We start from the raw sequence: 15,241 nt of genomic DNA, 5'->3' as shown, positions 1-15,241 counted from the left end.
CTCTATCACAAACGTGTGAAATGTTCCCCTGCAGTCCCGTAGCGGCGTGGAATTGATGTTGTGTTGTCCTCTGTAGAGCGTGAGATAGGCCTCGTGTTGTATCGACCCACCACTGTATCACCAATCGTTCCTCGCCGCTGGTTTCTCACCGACTGTGCCACGCGAGCAGTAGTAACATTGATATTAAAAGTCCTACGGTTTTTTGCCATTAAGGACTTGAGTGTTTGTCGCCACGCGAGCAGTCTCACCCGGGGTATATATCAGTAATTCCAACGCCGGGTGCGTTTTAGTGGTGCGCATGCACTCTTCCCAGCACGTCTTTTACTTGTGTGTGTTTGCGCGAATTTACTGTCGATCGATTGAGTGACTGGGTTGGATGAGACTGGGAAAATAACTGTAACGCTAAGAGTCGCAGTAGCCGAGCTTATCAGTAAAACACTCAGTTTTTGTTGCGGATCTAGGGCATAACATGTTTCCGTTTGGTTACATGTGGCAGAACATCCTGTTTGTTTTTCAAAACTGCAGCGAAATCATCACTTTGTGACTTTACATATTTCATTCTTAATCAAACGAGCAAACGATTAACACACAACCAACTGAGACAAAACAACACGAACAGAAACACCAAGCAAACTGGACCAACATGACAAAAGACCAGCGACGAACACACACCCATACACACGCGCTGACTCACACACACACACACACACACTTCATACACCGACACACCGTCACACACAAATCAGTTTGCGCGCGCACACGGCACACACACAAACACATGGTAAAGCAAAGAGGAGAGGTAAGCTTACTTATAATTCTGGCTTGTAAATAAATGCATGCGCATGGCCTTCGGCGGTAAATATAGATGGATGGTTGTGATTGGCATTGCTCTTGTGCTACATCGACTAGCTCTCTTCAACAGGGGTCAAAATGTAGACCGCCGTGCACTTGCAACATGTCCGATGTGGTTGTCTTGACTTGGGTATTTGGCACACTTCTCGGATCAAAGATTTCTTTTACATGGGTCACGATGGTAATTTCAATTGTCATTGACCTTGTGCTAGATCGGCGACTGGCTCTCTTGAACAAGGACAAAATGTAGATCAGTCGCCGTGCCCTTAATTAATGGAAGGGCGCTGGTTCTGTGCGACGCTTAGTTTTCGAGATAGGTGTGACTGACGAAGAACAGGACGTCGGCATTCCAAATAAGCACGACTATGTTGCAGGTGGAAGCCGCTGAGATTGCATTTCTTCGGGAAGTTTCTGCAAAAATAGATATTAACACGATTTGCGCGAAACAGTTGAGAAGCAGACGATCTCTGAGATCTCTGTTCGTCTCGTGATAGCGTTATTTTGTATGATAACGATTCACTTGCAAACTAAAGTATACAATTTGGTGTGTCAATGATAAATGTAAATAGAAATGTGTAATACAGACAAAGCAAACAAATAAACGTGTTTTTCTCGTGAAAATGTTGCGTTGTGCAGGTGTTTGGGTGGCCACGTGATCACACCGTATAACCGGTTGATACGAAGAAACTACCCACGCTCCGGTTCAATCCATTTCAGCTCTCACGCGGCGGCAAAGCGAGGTGAGTTGCTCCACAAATTGCATCATAACTTTCACAAAAAGACATTTTATCGTATTATTGTTGTTTGCGCTTTAGCATAAGAAGTATGCGTACCATATTCCAGAATTATTTTATTATTTAAATGCACTTGTAAAAGGGGAGCAGAGAATATTGACACATTTCAAGCGTTCTGCGCCAAAATGTTGACTTTTCATTGTTATTATGGAATATTTAATGCAAGTAAAAGATTATAGTCAACGGGAAAGACAAGATTAATCAATTCTTGAAACATGAGTGTACTTTTTGGTCTTTGAAAAGTTGCAATTCGATTACATGTCAAGAAATCGCGTAGCAACCCTACAAATTGCCGGTTGATACTCTCACGCTCGGTAGGGTGAGACTCTCACGCAAAGTTTTTATTCTCTGGTTGAGACTCTCACGAATGATTTTTGCTTTATTTGAGCAAAAAACAACAACAATTTACTCGTTTATGCAGGCAATCTTTGTTTGTCCGGTATTTTGCCACTGATTCCTGTTCTCCTCCCCCCCCCCCCCCCCCCCCCCCCACACACACACATATACATGACCCCTCTCCCCATCATAGAGTTGTTATGTTCCCTTTTCCCCTATTGTAGTTTCGGCAAACTCGGGGTGTACCGCCTCTTTACAGACAGTAGGAGTTGTCATTCATACCCTAATACACCCTTGATAATGTAAATGTCCAAGAAAACCCACACTGTTGCAGATCCTCTGTTATTGGGAAAAACAAGGATCATGGTGATTTTCTTGACATGATTCACTTGAATTTCTGCTTGTTCATGATCAAAAACTATATTTAACTACATTTCTAACTGTATAAGAGGCATGTTTGGAAGTGGATTGTGGAGTAAATATGTAAACCCGAAATACATGAAGTAAATACTAATACTTTGGCTCGGCTCGTTGATTTCATTAGAAACTCTCCTACTCTTTGTCTTAGTGAAGTTAGTCAGGTCTCTGATCAGATCTTCGTCCTCGCTTGATTTCTTCTTCTTCCTCTTCTTCTTCTTCTTCCGTGGTAGGACTGGGTTCTCTCGAACGTTGAAAAGTCCTGCAGGTTGTCCATACACTTTTGGATTTCTGCCGTTCTGACCCAGTGACTGTGTAAAAAACATATCTCAGTGACGCAACATGCTCTCTCCAACGCTGGTGTCACTCACGTCAGTTTCAATTAAAGTGACAATCACTTTGCCTTTGCCGACTCTGATTCTGAAACAGACCAGATCCGCAAGTCAATCAATGCTTTGTGGATGAATGCTTGCAAGGCAAAACAAGTAAAGGGAAGTAAAAGAATCATCAAGAGAGAGAGAGAGAGAGAGAGAGAGAGAGAGAGAGAGAGAGAGAGAGAGAGAGAGAGAGAGAGAAAGAGAAAGGCCAGTCACCACGCACATCCTCGGCTCGCATGCAATGTATTTATATAGCAAAGGGAATGCCTGTAATTCACACAGATCAATCACTTGGTCTTAACTTAAATTAAGAGACAACATAAGAGATTTTGCATCAAATCCAAACAGGTAAACATGCTAAGACATGAAATATTCTCCGTTTTCCATTTGAAAAACTGCGTGAGAGTCGCAACCGAGTATGCGTGAGAGTCGCAACCTTTCAAAATAAAGCAAGCGTGAGAGTATCAACCGGCAATTTGTAGGGTTGCTACGCGATTTCTTGACATGTAATCGAATTGCAACTTTTCAAAGACCAAAAAGTACACTCATGTTTCAAGAATTGATTAATCTTGACTTTCCTGTTGACTATAATCTTTTACTTGCATTAAATATTCCATAATAACAATGAAAAGTCAACATTTTGGCGCAGAACGCTTGAAATGTGTCAATATTCTCTGCTCCCCTTTTACAAGTGCATTTAAATAATAAAATAATTCTGGAATATGGTACGCATACTTCTTATGCTAAAGTGCAAACAACAATAATACGATAAAATGTCTTTTTGTGAAAGTTATGATGCAATTTGTGGAGCAACTCACGGCCTCGCTTTCCGCGTGAGAGCTGAAATGGATTGAACCGGAGCGTGGGTAGTTTCTTCGTATCAACCGGTTATACGGTGTGGTGATGTACATAAAGCAAAGTGCGGGACGGACTCTGCTCTGTGCTGTAACACTGGCAAGTTCAAAACACGAGGAAAACGACTTCGTTAAGCGGGCAGCCACGGAGGATGTATATATGTGTTTTTCAAATGGTTGTAAAATAAGTCTTGTATTTATCACCGTACTCAGGCCCTGTTCTTTTTTTCGTCACACCAAAAACCGTTATTTCTTGTGGGCGACGCAGCATTAAATGTAGCCTAACATCAGTGTCGTTACACGCTTGAGTGCCGCGTCTGTTGGAAAACGATCGGCACAGTGGTATGTGATAAAATACTTGGGTACCGGCGGATAATATCTCTGTGTGTGTGTGTCTGTGTTTGTGTGTCACAGTGTGTATGTTGTGCGTGATAACCAGAGAGACGGCTGAGAGAGAGAGAGAGGTGGAGCCGGGGAGAGAGAGGTGGAGGGAGAGAGAGAGAGAGAGGTGGAGGGAGAGGGAGAGAGAGAGAGGTGGAGGGAGAGAGAGAGCTGGAGGGACTCGAGAGAGAGAGAGAGAGAGAGAGAGCGCGCGCGCAAGTGACCGACCTCTCCAAAAGTGTACCACATTTCTAACGGTAACAATCCAAAGTGACAGTTATTATTTCCACTCTTCAGGAGCTCCCCCATGGCTCCATGTAACACCGGTTGTCTTCAAACGTGGTTGTGGGTGCGCTTAGCCTTTTATCAGCTTCCATTTCACACAGACAACGACAGTGACTGACAGACACAGACAAACTGACACTGAGTCTGAGTTTGTTCCATTTGATAACCCTTACCTCAGTTCATTCTTCCTCAAAAACACACACACACACACACACACACTGGCATGCACACACACACACACACGCCAGCGCGCGCGCGCGCCGCTCACACAAACACACACACACACACGCACAACCACAAGAAAAAGTCGCCGGCTAGCCCGTCAGAAATTTCACTAGCCCGTTACATGATATATACACACAAACATTATGACAAAGTGCATGGTTGAATGTCAGGTTCACTTTTACACGCACAATAGCAGTGATACGATCGACAACTGGGCTGTGGTCAGCCATCGAATAGTCTTTCCTACCTGGCATCTTCTCTGGCTTTTGTGTTAGCAGGGCCGGACCAAATGAGTTGTAAGGGGGGGGTTCCTATTTTTTTTGGGGGGGAAATCAGCGAAGCCACAAGCGCGCGCCTGCAAAGCAGGCGCGCGCACTAGGGGGGTCCGGGGGCATGCTCCCCCGGAAAATGTTTGAAAAACGGTTAAAATCTGTGCAATCTGGTGCATTCTGGGCCTTGTTTTGAGGGTTAAGAGCAGCATTGTTTTGGTGCTAAAACTAGTAAAAGTCAAAGCAAGGTACATGCTTTTTCCAGGGGTGGGGTTCCGGAACCCCTGGAACCCCACCCCCTGGGTCCGGCCCTGTGTTAGTACTATTTGTCGCGCAATTTTCACTCAAACTGTGAGCAACCAATGTTTCGCGCGACTTTATATTTTCCAGTTTGAGCAGACGACAGAAATTCCTGCATTGTAAACGAATTTGAAACTCGACAGTACAACCGAAAGTTGTTTTACATTTGACCAGAATTTTCACTGGCGAGCTGCCAGGCGGTTTCTACCAGCCCGGCGCATATTGTTGCCCCTGACGACCGGGCGGACCATTTGGCCATCCCTGCACACATTATACACACACACACAAACTGACATACACACACACACAAACTGACATACACACACACACACAAACTGACATACACACACGCGCGCGCACGCGCGGTAAAGGAAAAAGGAGAGGTGTCAGATTAAAATCATCAGCAACTGCTGATTAGGAGTAGCGGCATCTTGAATTCTTGAAAGCTTTAAATCTAATATTGTAGATGTCACAATCATTATCAGTAAAATTCACATCACCATTAATTTTGTATCGTAAGACTCGTTTTGGAGATTCGGTTTTATTTCATGTTTACAGATAAAGTTTACATGTCACAGTTAATTAAACGAATTCCAGGCAAAAAAAAATGACAAGGTAAATCGATAAGGCCGGTAAAGTCAGTCTTTTAAATGCTTTGAAACCACGCCTGCCACCTACATGCACATTAGATAGATAGATAGATAGATAGATAGAAAAGATAAGATAAGAAAGATTTGTTTGTTTGTTTGTTTGCTTAAAGGTACTGAACTTGTCAAATCCAGGTGCACGGAGCCCCTGGGACTTTTAGTCATACCTCAGGCAGCTATGATCCGTTAGAAGAACTACCAAGTTTCATTGACTTGCACCCAAAGAGTCAAGAACTGCGATTTTTTATATTTAGTCAAGTTTTGACTAAATATTTTAACATCGAGGGGGAATCGAAACGAGGGTCGTGGTGTATGTGTGTGTGTCTGTCTGTCTGTGTGTGTGTGTAGAGCGATTCAGACTAAACTACTGGACCGATCTTTATGAAATTTGACATGAGAGTTCCTGGGTATGATATCCTCAGACTTTTTTTCCATTTTTTTTATAAATGTCTTTGATGACGTCATATCCGGCTTTTCGTGAAAGTTGAGGCGGCACTGTCACGCTCTCAATTTTCAACCAAATTGGTTGAAATTTTGGTCAAGTAATCTCCGACGAAGCCCGGACTTCGGTATTGCATTTCAGCTTGGTGGCTTAAAGATTAATTAATGACTTTGGTCATTAAAAATCTGAAAATTGTAAAAAAATTATTTTTTTTATAAAACGATCCAAATGTACGTTCATCTTATTCTCCATTATTTTCTGATTCCAAAAACATATAAATATGTTATATTTGGATTAAAAACAAGCTCTGAAAATTAAAAATATAAAAATTATTATCAAAATTAAATTGTCGAAATCAATTTAAAAACACTTTCATCTTATTCCTTGTCGGTTCCTGATTCCAAAAACATATAGATATGATATGTTTGGATTGAAAACACGCTCAGAAAGTTAAAACGAAGAGAGGTACAGAAAAGCGTGCTATCCTTCTCAGCGCAACTACTACCCCGCTCTTCTTGTCAATTTCACTGCCTTTGCCATGAGCGGTGGACTGACGATGCTACGAGTATACGGTCTTGCTGCGTTGCATTGCGTTCAGTTTCATTCTGTGAGTTCGACAGCTACTTGACTAAATATTGTATTTTCGCCTTACGCGACTTGTTTACGAATTAATTTCGTACTCGGACCCGGCTGGTCTTGACCTATTTTTGGATCTAAATTTAGATCAGGTAGATCACCACATCATGCACAAAAAGACACGTCACTAGCAAACTATGTCAGACATCATCATGAGTTTGTGTAAAACAAAATGGAGGCCGGAATCACTCAGTTGAATCGAACTCCGACCAAACACCACGTAATAACTAGGTTAATTTATGCACTCGCGTGAACAAGAAACTGTCGAGCTTCACAGAAGTCGTCGTTGGGTAGTTTTGGGTTTGTTTTACTACCATAGGAGGATTTTTGAACTGTAAATGCACTCAGCTGCAACAAAAACGCAAAACGAAGGCTGTGAGCTGCACTGTGCCTTTAACGCCCAGCCGACCACGAAGGGCCATATCAGGGCGGTGCTGCTTTGACATATAACGTGCGCCACACACAAGACAGAAGTCGCAGCACAGGCTTCGTGTCTCACCCAGTCACATTATTCTGACACCGGACCAACCAGTCCTAGCACTAACCCCATAATGCCAGACACCAGGCGGAGCAGCAACTAGATTTCCAATTTTAAAGTCTTAGGTATGACCCGGCCGGGGTTCGAACCCACGACCTCCCGATCACGGGGCGGACGCCTTACCACTAGGCCAACCGTGCCGGTATAAGATAAGATAAGATAAGATATAGAGTCGATAAGATAAGATAAGATAAGATAAGATAAGATACGATACGATACGATACGATACGATACGATACGATACGATAAAATAAGATAGATAGATACATAGATAGATACATAGATAGATGTAAACATAAATAAATGAATAACAATTTGTGATGTAGCATTTCCTTCTATGGCACGAAAGGAATGTGGTTTGTTAAAATGAGATCGTTCTAAATCAAGCTATTGTCGAGGAGATATCATATGGCGAGTTGAATTTTTTTCCCCGCTAGAAACACGGCTGTTTCCATATCGCAAAGAAGGAATGGACCTAGCTACATGCAGATGAACGATCACCAGACAATTATAAAGTATCAGACAAAAACAGATGATGATTCATATCTATATATATATACGACTTGTGTCTGTGTGTGTGTCTGTTCGCGATGCGCGGCCAAGGTTCTCGATGGATCTGTTTCAAATTTGGTGGCCATATTCAGGTACACCCGGGACACAACCTGGTCGATGAGATATTTCAACACGTGCTCTCAGCGCGCAGCGCTGAACCGATTTTGTTTTTTTTGTCTGGATCCACTACCAGTAACTCTTCCTTATCTTCTCCAGTGTTTTCAGCGTTTACCTCCCTTCCTTCGTATGGCGCGCGGATATTCCCATTCCGTTACTATTTTTAGAAGGTCACTGCACGTTACTATTTTTAGAAGGTCTCCAGTGTTTTGCGCGTTTATCTCCTTTCCTTCGTGCGCCGGCGAAGCCGGCGTACACCCGGCAAAGCCGGGTCCCAGGCGCAGCCTGGTATTCGGCTCTACTTCTTCCCGGCGAAGCCGGTACCCGGCGAAGCGGGTAATCATCTAGTATATATATATATACGACTTGTGTCTGTCTGTCTGTCTGTCTGTGTGTGTGTGTGAGTTCGCGATGCACGGCCAAAGTTCTCGATGGATCTCTTTCAAATTTGGTGGCCATATTCAGGTACACCCCGGACACAACCTGGTCGATGAGATATTTCAACACGTGCTCTCAGCGCACAGCGCTGAACCGATTTTGGTTTTTCTCTGGATCCATTCCCAGTAACTCTTCTTTGTCTTCTCCAGTGTTTTGCGTTTATCTCCCTTCCTTCGTGTGGCGTCAATCCATATTCCCCTTACTATTTTTCGAAGGTCACTGCACTGTCCAGAACGCGGCTTTCCTTGCATGTACCTGTAAGTTGTCCTCACTGTAAAAGTGCAAAGGTCGAATCTATTTATCGAAAAATCCACTGTCATCTATCTCTATCTATTTATATATATAGATAGATATATACGGCTTCTGTGTGTGTTTGTGTGTGTGTAGGCAACACCTGTGGATTGTAGAGTTCTGTTTGTGATGGGGTCTGGCGGCTTTTGTCTCACTGTATGTACTGGCCTTCCTTTCAGAAGCCATAACAGTTATTATAGGGCTTACAAATAAGCTCTAAAATTCTCAATCCCGTTTGAGACGACTTCGCCTTCAAAGGTAATTGTGGTGTTTCGGCACTCGGTTACATTTGACGTCGTCGAAAGGGAGTACCTCTTCCTTATCTTCTCCAGTGTTTTGCGCGTTTATCTCCCTTCCTGGTAGCCGGGTATTCGGCTCTACTTCTTCCCGGCTAAGCCGGTACCCGGCGAAGCGGGTATTCATTCTAGTTCTACAATATGTCAGAGGCGAACAGAGAGTGCAGTGACTGTGTGTGTGTGAGAGAGACAGAGAGGGAGAGAGAGAGAGGGACACACACACACACACACATATACACAGAGAGAGGGGGGGGGGAGAGAGGTGGAGAGAAATATAAAAAGGTTAAAGAGAGAGAAAGAGAGACAGAGAGAAACAGACAGACAGACAGACAGACAGAGATACATTTTTTCCATCGGATCAAACTGGCAAAAGTAGATTGTTCAAGTCAGACAGTAATTAGTGATATATTGAAGAAAACAATATGCCGAGTAGCAGCATTTCTATTTTTGGTCATTGTGTTGTGTTGTCAGTGGAATTAGTACTACTACCTCCGTAAAACCCCTGGCCCTTGTAACAAACAAGTATGATTGTTTGGGTATGGAGTTGGAGACTTTTTCACCAGACTGGTACTGATGACATTTTGTGAAGATTCTATTGTGGTTGTGTGTAAAAAAAAAGAAGAAAAAAAAGACCACAATAAGTTTGAAGGGTGATAGAGGAATGATTTAGAACACCGCCTCCCCCCCCCCCCCCCCCCTCCCCCCCCCCCCCCCTCTTTCCCCCTCTCTGCGCTATTCACTTCACTTCACCTCCTCTCTTATTATCTTATTCTTGGCTGGCCAGTCCTTGAAAGACTTTCACATGTCAAAGTTTCCTCTCAGGTAAAACTCGGTCATTGACCCCGGGTAAGGTCAATGTCTCTACACTGGGACAGGCAGCTGTGTTCAGATTGCAAGTACTGGAATGAACTATCATGAATGCTTTTGATTATTTATGACTAAAGCTGTGGTAAATGTGGCTGGTATACAACATTCATACTTCTGCTGAATCTAACAGTAACATTAACGTACACACATAAAGAACAAGAAAAAAAACCAAGAAAGCAACTTAGAAAAACTTTTGTAGTCAGCTTTTTATACTTTTTTTTCACACAACAAATAATTTTAAAAAAAACATTTGCTGATTTACTTTTTTTTAAAGTGTGTGTGTGTGTTTATGTGGTAAGTGAAGTTCCATAGTAAATGACTTTATAAACTGTGTGGTAGGGGTACATGTACATAAAGGGGGTAACTTTCAGTGAGGTTTAGTGTGTGATTGTGTGACAGGGGGTACATAACGGGGGTAACTTTCAGTGAGGTTTAATGTGTGATTGTGTGACAGGGGGTACATAAAGGGGGTAACTTTCAGTGAGGTTTAGTGTGTGATTGTGTGACAGGGGGTACATAAAGGGGGTAACTTTCAGTGAGGTTTAGTGTGTGATTGTGTGACAGGGGGTACATAAAGGGGGTAACCTTCAGTGAGGTTTAGTGTGTGATTGTGTGACAGGGGGTACATAACGGGGGTAACTTTCAGTGAGGTTTAGTGTGTGATTGTGTGACAGGGGGTACATAACGGGGGTCACTTTCAGTGAGGTTTAGTGTGTGATTGTGTGACAGGGGGTACATAAAGGGATAACTTTCAGTGAGGTTTAGTGTGTGATTGTGTGACAGGGGGTACATAAAGGGATAACTTTCAGTGAGGTTTAGTGTGTGATTGTGAGACAGGGGGTACATAACGGGGGTAACTTTCAGTGAGGTTTAGTGTGTGATTGTGTGACAGGGGGTACATGAGGGGTAACTTTCAGTGAGGTTTAGTGTGTGATTGTGTGACAGGGGGTACATAACGGGGGTAACTTTCAGTGAGGTTTAGTGTGTGATTGTGTGACAGGGGGTACATAACGGGGGTAACTTTCAGTGAGGTTTAGTGTGTGATTGTGTGACAGGGGGTACATAAAGGGGTAACTTTCAGTGAGGTTTAGTGTGTGATTGTGTGACAGAGGGTACATAACGGGGGTAACTTTCAGTGAGGTTTAGTGTGTGATTGTGTGACAGGGGGTACATAACGGGGGTAACTTTCAGTGAGGTTTAATGTGTGATTGTGTGACAAGGGGTACATAACGGGGGTAACTTTCAGTGAGGTTTAGTGTGTAATTGTGTGACAGGGGGTACATAAAGGGGGTAACTTTCAGTGAGGTTTAGTGTGTGATTGTGTGACAGGGGGTACATAACGGGGGTAACTTTCAGTGAGGTTTAATGTGTGATTGTGTGACAGGGGGTACATAAAGGAGTAACTTTCAGTGAGGTTTAGTGTGTGATTGTGTGACAGGGGGTACATAACGGGGGTAACTTTCAGTGAGGTTTAGTGTGTGATTGTGTGACAGGGGTACATAACGGGGGTAACTTTCAGTGAGGTTTAGTGTGTGATTGTGTGACAGGGTGTGAATGTTGTTTTCATTTCTTGTTTCTTTGTGGCGGCTTTTATTTTTAATTCTTTATTAAAACCAGGGTAATTATCATTATATTAAAATATAGTATTTTAGTCATCAAGTCTTATGTGTGTTTGTGGTAGTTATTAGTAGTGCAAATCCACATGTAAGCATCATTAGTATGAATGTACGTCTTTTGTGTATGTGCTTAGCCCGCTACGAGGCGATGAGGCGGTTGAAGAAATCACAGGAGCTTGTATCCAACCACCGGTCGATAATTATTTACTCCTGCATGCTTATCATTTACTGCTGCATGCTTACCCTTACTACTACTACTTATTAGTAGTAGTAGTAAATAGTAGTAGTAGACTGTATGGAATAAGGAGTAAATATATGGAATAAGGAGTAAATAATGATCGACCGGCGATTGGATACAAGCTCCTGTGCAAGAAATCGGGCTGGTTGGGGGCCGTTTGGGATTTGGGGGGGCCGTTTGGGATTTGGGGGGGGGGGGGGGGCCGGTTGGGATTTTGGGGGGGCCGGTTGGGATTTTGGGGGGGCCGGTTCAATTTTTGACTTACCGCCCCCCCCTGGCCGGTAGCAAAAAAAGTTAAGGTACACCCCTGAAGAACCATGTTGTATGTTTTGAAGACGGGCGCAGTGGCGTGGTGGTAAGACGTCGGCCTCCTAATCGGGAGGTCGTGAGTTCGAATCCCGGTCGCTGCCGCCTGGTGGGTTAAGAGTGGAGACTTTTCCGATCTCCCAGGTCAACTTATGTGCAGACCTGCTAGTGACTTAACCCCCTTCGTGTGTACACGCAAGCACAAGACCAAGTGCGCACGGAAAAGATCCTGTAATCCATGTCGGAGTTCGGTGGGTTATGGAAACACGAAAATACCCAGCATGCCTACTCAACGAAAGCGGAGTGAGTTGACTATGCTCTAAATGGGCAAACGAGCTCACACGTAACCAGACAATTCTGGAACGCTGAAGAAGAAGAAGTATGTTTTGTGAAATGTCCAAGTTTGTGCCAACTTCTGATCTCCCTTATTCAACTTACATCATTGAATGTGTCTGTACAAATGTTTGTAGCAAATTGTTGTTTTAATAATGTTTGACCTTAGTGTTTTGCCCAATCAATGCAACAAACGGAATACTCTTATGTGTGATAATACAAACTGTCTGACCATGCTGGGTCACAAACAAAGCAAATGCATAAGTTTGTGCAGCATTCTGGGTTGTTTCGCCATATTTTTACTCTAGTCAAGTTGATTATGTACAGATGTTTTCACCGTGTATTTTTTTTTGATATATATATTCCACTTGAACATATTTAAGATTGAAATGGCTTTGGTGTAAAGTAGCGTACAGCTGTGGCAAATAATGTGATCTTTAGTTTCAATCCATATAGACCTTTCTTGTGGTAATCTGATGTCCCATAAACTTTCAGCACCCTGAGTGTAATATATTCGTCACATGATTAATCGTTTGGTGTGCTTTGGGGTTAGGCTCATTTATTATTTGGTGTAAAATAACGTACATCTGGCCATGCTACGCTTCTAAACAAGTCGCGAAAGGCGAAATTACAACATTTATTGAAGCTGTCGACGTCGAACTCACAGAATAAAACTGACACTGAACGCACTGCATTTTTTTCACCTAGATCGTATATACTCGTAGCATCGTCAGTCCACCGGCTGCTCGTGGGAAAGATAATGAAATTGGTAAGCCAGAGGGCGGGGATGTAGCTCAGTCGGTAGCGCGCTGGATTTGTATCCAGTTGGCCGCTGTCAGCGTGAGTTCGTCCCCACGTTCGGCGAGAGATTTATTTCTCAGAGTCAACTTTGTGTGCAGACGCTCCTCGGTGTCCGAACACCCCCGTGTGTACACGCAAGCACAAGACCAAGTGCGCACGAAAAAGATCCTGTAATCCATGTCAGAGTTCGGTGGGTTATAGAAACGTAAAATTCCACTCAAGCAAAAAACACGAGTGTACGTGGGAGTTTCAGCCCACGAACGCAGAAGAAGAAGAAGAAGAAGAAGAAGAAGAAGAAGAAGAAGAAGAAGGAGAAGGTAAGCCAGACTAGCGCGGGAGTGGTTGCGCTGAGCATGATAGTACGCTTTTCTGTATCTCTGTTCTTTTTAACTTTCTGAGCTTGTTTGTAATCCAAACATATCATATCTCAATCAATCAATCAATCAATATGAGGCTTATATCGCGCGTATTCCGTGGGTACAGTTCTAAGCGCAGGGATTTTTTTTAAATTTTTTTTTATGCAATTTATATCGCGCACATATTCAAGGCGCAGGGATTTATTGATGCCGTGTGAGATGGAATTTTTTTACACAATACATCACGCATTCACATCGGCCAGCAGATCGCAGCCATTTCGGCGCATATCCTACTTTTTACGGCCTATTATTCCAAGTCACACGGGTATTTTGGTGGACATTTTTATCTATGCCTATACAATTTTGCCAGGAAAGACAATATCTATGTTTTTGGAATCAGGAACCGACAAGAAATACGATGAAATAGTTTTTAAATCGATTTCGTTAATTTAATTTCAAGCTTCATATTGTTTATTTGGAGAGCTTGTTTTAAATCCAAATATAAAATATTTATATGTTTTTGGAATCAGCAAATAATGAAGAATAAGATTAAATTATTTTTTGATCGTTTTAAAAAAAAGTGTAATTACAATTGTCAGATTTTTAATGACCAAACTCATTGATTAATTTTTAAGCCTCCAAGCGGAATTGCAATACCAAAGTCCGGCCTTTGTCGAAGATAGCTTAAGTAAAATTTCAAGCGATTTGATCCAAAACTGAGGGTGTGACAGTGCCGCCTCAACCTTCACACAAAAATGGATATGACGTCATCAAATACATTTATCGTAAAATGCAAAATAATGGTCTGGGGATATTATACCCAGAATATCTCATGTGAAGTTTCATTATAATCGGTCCAGTAGTTTCCTCGGAAATGCTACACACACACACACACACACACACACACGTACACCACGACCCTTGTCTCGATTCCCCGTACATGTTAAAACATTTAGTCAAAACTTGACTAAATGTAAAAAGGACAAATGCACAAGTTTGTGCCACCTTCTGAGCTTCTTGTTTTTCTTTCAATTCTGAATTGTGCCTGTATACATGTTTTAGCGCATGATTTTATGATTTTGTAGCTTATCATTTGCACAGGCATTGATGAGACTGAATGTTATTGGTGTAAAGTAACATACATTCGTCACTTTTGTTCACAAGTCTGCCATGTCATTCATCGTAATCACACCCTGTACCGTTTTGAAAGTGTGGAAGCAGCGTTTCTTGAGATTGAGACCTTCTGGAGCATTCTAGATGACTGTATTCTACCTCTAAGCTTGTTTATGTGCATTTAATGGTGTAAAATAACTAACAAATTGGTTTTCGGATGATTTTTGGGTGACAAAGTGCTTTAAAAAAAAGAAGTTCTTTGTTACAGTTCAGAGCTATATTCTTGTTGTTTTTGTGTGCATAAGCTGTAGTATGATTGTATGTTTGGTGAGTAAGAAGTGAATAACTGTGTACTTTGGTGTAAAGTAACATACTTTCTGGAGCAGGTTTCTTTAAAAAGGCTACATTTCTTTCTGGATTCATAATCCGCAGTAATCACTGTCATCCCTGCTTACAAGGGACTTCCACAGATGTGTTTGAACTGAAACTAACCAGAGAATTATAAAGGACTGTGGTGGAGTTCACTTTTATTTAAATTAGATCGTCAAGATTTTTGCAGTCAAG

The 15,241-nt window shown here is 42.5% G+C and overlaps 1 protein-coding gene across 2 annotated transcripts in view; it reads right to left on the bottom strand.

Moving 5' to 3' along the window:
* The window catches only part of LOC138958040 (protein white-like), a 65,128-nt gene that overhangs the window by 48,757 nt on the left and 1,130 nt on the right, over window positions 1–15,241 (bottom strand). The window contains exon 1 of one of the 2 annotated variants that reach the window (XM_070329086.1): window positions 1–453. This exon is cut by the window's left edge and continues 550 nt beyond it. The exons of the other annotated variant lie outside the window; for it this stretch is intronic. The gene's annotated coding sequence lies outside the window, so the exon portion shown is untranslated. Of the gene's footprint in view, window positions 454–15,241 lie in introns of those variants that run through there. 2 annotated transcript variants of the gene reach the window in all.

This window comes from Littorina saxatilis, linkage group LG2 (assembly GCF_037325665.1).
Source record: "Littorina saxatilis isolate snail1 linkage group LG2, US_GU_Lsax_2.0, whole genome shotgun sequence".
Taxonomy (NCBI): domain Eukaryota; kingdom Metazoa; phylum Mollusca; class Gastropoda; order Littorinimorpha; family Littorinidae; genus Littorina; species Littorina saxatilis.
Note: the sequence above shows the minus strand (reverse complement) of the source record. Positions and strands in the feature narration are given on the sequence as shown.